This window comes from Gastrolobium bilobum, unplaced genomic scaffold, assembly GCF_033153095.1.
Source record: "Gastrolobium bilobum isolate Gb01-03AN ecotype WA unplaced genomic scaffold, APGP_CSIRO_Gbil_v1 utg11321, whole genome shotgun sequence".
NCBI lineage: Eukaryota > Viridiplantae > Streptophyta > Magnoliopsida > Fabales > Fabaceae > Gastrolobium > Gastrolobium bilobum.
In genome coordinates this window covers 340,269-345,410 of record NW_026897751.1, presented here as the reverse complement: position 1 = coordinate 345,410, position 5,142 = coordinate 340,269, and positions in this window count along the sequence as shown.

The following is a 5,142-nucleotide window of genomic DNA, read 5'->3' as shown; positions in this document are numbered from 1 at the left end:
TTTCACGTACCTGGGCATTTGCTCTAGTGCGTCCACCAGAGGTATGTTGATGTGGAGCTGTTTTAGAATGTCCAGGAACTTTCCAAATTGCTTATTGTCTTGTTGCTTCTTTGTTCTCTGAGGGAACGGAATTTTTGTTGGTATTTGCTTGCTTTGAGTGGGACTGATTGTTTGACTTTTGTCCACCTGGTTTTTGTTAGTTTCTGCTTCTTTGCAAAGCTGTGGGTTCTGCTCATCTGTGGCTGTTGTTGTTGTTGTTCTTCTGTGGTTGCTTCAGATGCTTTATTCTGTTCCCCTTCCTTATGCAGAGTGGTGGGTTGTGTAGTGGTTTTTCCACTTCGCAAGGTGACAGCCTTAATTTGCTCTGAAGGAAAACTGGGCAAAGTAAGTACTTCTTTTGGTGAGGTTGTTGATGTTGTTGAGGGAACGTTAGTGTTCCCTAGCAGTGATCTTGGTATCCTTGTGTTTAGGCTGGCAGCAATCTGTCTCAGATGGGACTCAATGTTCCTGACCACTGCATCATTCCTAGTGACATATTCTTTGACATAATTTTTCAGGGTGTTGATGCGTTGGTCATTTCTGTGGAACGTAACATAATTGGTTCTTCTTGGTTCAAACGTTCCACTGCTGCTGCTTTGCTGGTACTGCTGCTGAGTGTTGAATGGTCTGTGGTTCATGGGTGGCCTCCATTGGGGGTTATGGTTCTGATCTTTGGTGATAGTTCCTTCAGGATTTAAATTGGTATTGCGTCCTTCTTGTTGATTGTCCCTGGCTTGGGTGAAGTTCTTGTTCCCAAAGTTTTCTGCATAACACACCAGTGCAGTGGATGGACAGTCTGCTGAATCATGAAGGTCACCACAGGCTGAACAAGGTTCAGTTTCAGCTGCTGTGAGTTGCAAGACTTCCTTCCTTGGTGCTTCTTGATCATTTTTCAGGTTCTTCACCTCATTCATGAGTGAGGCTAGCTGGGCTTCCATGGCAGTTTGTTTGTCTAGTTCGAGCATGCCAGGCTTCCTTACTGGGTTCATCCTGTCTATTGGCCATTGGAGACATCTTTCGGCAATTCCTTCTATGATGTCATACTTGGATTCAAGAGTTCCTGCAAAAAAAATATCCTCCTGCAGCAAAATCTAAATATGACTGAGAAGTATGGTCAAGCCCCTTATACAAAGATTGTAATACTCCCCAACTCTCTACCCCATGGTTTGGACATTTTCTGATGATGTTCTTGTATCTTTCCCATGCTTCATAGAGATTTTCTCCATAAAACATCCTGAAGTTAGAGATTTCTGCTCTTACATCAGCTTGTCGGTGAAAGAAACTGACCTTGAAGGTCGAGGCATGTGAGAGGGAAAAACAAAATTTTTCGAGCGGAATAACACATACCATATCAAGAAACATGCTTTAGGGCATGGATGTTACCTTGTTTGCTTTCCAAAACTGGAGGATGATCAAGATGAGGCTTGAAGATGCAAGCCCTCTAATGTTGATCCACACCACCCTTTGTCAAGACGGAAGAACTCTTCTTCAAGGCCACCAACGAAAACACCAATGGAGGCAAGCTATGCGCCCAATGTGTGAAGGAGGAGGCTAGGTCAAGGTGTTTAGAAGAGTGAATATTCAGCAAGAATAGACACAAAAGTGGCGCATGGTTTTCTTTGAAAAAGGCTAGGTTATTTCGAAACTCTCTTAAGAAAAACCTCAAAAGGAACCCACAAGGAGATGAGAGAATGAGTTAATTAAAAATCTAATTTTCTTCACTCAAATAAGGCCCTATATATAGCGCACACTAGGGGGATGAGTGGAGTTGTTGCAAAATTCAAATCTTGTCAACAACCTCCTCTCACATCCTCATGATATCAAGTGAATATCTCAACAAGAATCTGACTCAACAACCATCATATGGCCAGCCATATGGTGCGCCCCACTTGGCCTCATAACAGTCCAGATACATTGAACAATTGCATTCAAACTTGAACCAACTGTCTCACTTATTCTCTCAACAAACCAAATCTGACTGGAGCTCATTTGGTTGATCCTATGACCATCATCAGATACCTAAATCAGCGCCTCATATCCTCACTAGAAGATTCTCAAAGATCTCCTCTTGATATTTGGGATTTGTTCCAACAAGATCTTATCTTATCCTTTTGTTATGAAACAACTTTTCATAGCCAATTCAAATTCGAATTCAAACATTTAAATTCAAACGTTCAAATATTTAAATTTTAAATTCAAATTCAAATTCCAAATTCAAATTCAAATTTCAAATTCAAAATTCAAATTCAAAATTCAAAATTCAAAATTTGAAATTTCAAATTTCAAATTCAAAATTCAAAATTCGAATTTCAAAATTCAAATTCAAAATTCAAAATTCAAATTTCAAATTTCAAATTTCAAATTTCAAATTTCAAATTCAAAATTCAAAATTTAAACATTTGATAATTAATTTAACTAATTAAATTAATTAGTAATGTCTTGGACCATCCAAGCCCATTAACTAACCATGCGCCTTTTTTTCCTTTTGGTGGGCTTCCAAACTTCTTCTTGGGCTAACAACCATTATTAGGCCCAATACCTTTAATGCTATATTGTCATGACAATAAGGTGTTAGTGTGTGACCCATTAGGCCCAACATAGCCACTTACATAAATGGGCTTGGGCCCAATAAGCCCACAACCCATCTAATGACAACACAGAGCACTAGCAATGCTTTGTTGCCCCAGAGCTAGTTAGGTTAATGACATAATCATCCTATTACACATATTTGGTTGTCGTATGTATTTCCTTTCGTCTCGGTTACCTTCCCATAAAACCTAGGGTAAGGAAACGTATCAACCCTTGCGGTTTAGGGTAAGCTTTATTCGAAATAGGGAATCTTCAATTTACTGACTTTAAAGGCAGATCATCTCATGATCTCTTTTACTATGCATAGATTCCCGAGTCCCTGTAAATGTCATCCTGATTTCTCCGGTTCACAGATAACCTAATCTCTCACAGAGATCTGACGAATTCCTTCAGCTTATCACCCTAGCCCTGTGCTCTTTCAGGACAAGCCCAACAGTATACCTATGAGTCTCCATGTTTCAGGCAGACGAGGTATACAGTCAAAGCATGCCTTCTAGAACACAGTCTAGGTAATAACTTCTGGTCTAAGGAAAGACATACCCAAATATAAAGAGACTACTCTAATGATACTCTCTGTGAGATTTCCTCATAGAGTCTCTTTTGTGGGTCTGATCAGTGCGAGCTATACCGTTATAGATCCACCCACGACTTTAGCTAAGACATCTCCATATCTGTAGCTCATGAGGTCTTTACCTTGCATCCGAATACAAGTAGATAAGTCGTGCTAGTCTTACCCGAGATCACTGATCCCCATTCTCAGTGTCTCTAGACTAGGAACATAAAATTAGGAATAAACATCCAATATCCTTGAATCCTCATGATCGTGATCTCATCACAGATACTCAAGAGATACCTATTTTATTCCAAGGGGTTTATCCAGTTAACAGTAATATCGAGACAAAATATGAAACAGGATAAAGAATGCTTTTATTTATTTGCGACAATACAAAGGTCTACATCTATGTCCTTATTTAATCATAAGATTGTCTCTAGGACACCCAAATACTAACAAGCTCCCACTTGGCCTAGAGCCAATCAGACCTAAGTCGTATACCCAAAGCCTCATAATGACTATCATATTTTCTCTGAGAAACAGCCTTTGTCAGAGAATCGGCCAGGTTATCATCTGTGGGAACATAATCCATCTTTACATCCATTCTATCAATGATTTCTCTAATCAGGTGATATTTGCGGAGCACGTGCTTAGATCTTTGATGAGACCTAGGTTCCTTTGACTGCGCAATGGCTCCAGTGTTGTCGCACAGCAACTGTATGGGCTCATCCACGCTTGGAACCACCCTAAATTCAGATATGAACTTCTTGATCCACACGGCCTCCTTAGCCGCTTCTGAAGCAGCTATATATTTAGCTTCTGTCGTTGAATCTGCTGTTGTCTCCTGCTTGGAACTCTTCCAAGATACTGCCCCACCATTTGAGGTGAATACGAACCCTGACTGTGACTTGCAGTCATCTTTGTCACTCTGAAAGCTGGCATCAGTGAACCCTTTCACTGTTAGCTTATCAACCCCACCATAGACCAGAAACACATCCTTAGTTCTTCTTAAGTACTTAAGGATGGTCTTGACTGCCGTCCAGTGACCCTCTCCATGGTCCGACTGGTATCTGCTCGTAATGCTTAAAGCATATGAGACATCTGGTCTCGTACATATCATGGCATACATGATGGATCCAATAGCCGAAGCATATGGAATTCCACTCATGCGATCCTTCTCAGCCTGTGACTTAGGACACATGGCCTTTGAAAGATGTACCCCATGACTGACGGGAAGAAAACCCCTTTTCGACCCTTCCATGCTAAACCTCTTTAGCATCTTGTCAATATACGTGGATTGAGATAAACCCAGCAGTCTGTTTGATCTATCTCTATAGATTTTTATACCAAGTATAAAGGCCGCCTCTCCCAAATCCTTCATGGTGAAGCTTTTTGAAAGCCACTCTTTCGTCGTTTGTAATGTGGGGATCTCATTTCCTAGTAACAATATGTCATCTACATAAAGTACTAGGAAGACGACATTACTCCCACTAACCTTCTTGTAAACACAAGGTTCATCCTCGTTCTTGATAAAACCGTTACTCTTTACGACTTCATCAAAACGAATATTCCAACTCCTTGATGCTTGCTTTAGCCCATATATCGACCTTTGAAGTTTGCAAACCATATGCTCCTGATCTTTGATTTCAAAGCCTTCAGGTTATGTCATGTACACATCCTCCTTCAAGAACCCATTCAAGAAGGCGGTCTTGACATCCATTTGCCAAATTTCATAGTCGTGATATGCCGCTATTGCAAGCATGATCCTAATAGATTTGATCATGGCAACAGGTGAGAAAGTCTCATCATAGTCAACTCCTTGTCTTTGACGATACCCTTTCGCAACCAACCTAGCTTTGTAGGTCTGAACGTTGCCATCCACATCAGTCTTTCTTTTAAAGACCCATTTGTTACCAATAGGAACTATTCCTTGCGGTTTAGGAACCAAGGTCCATACCTTG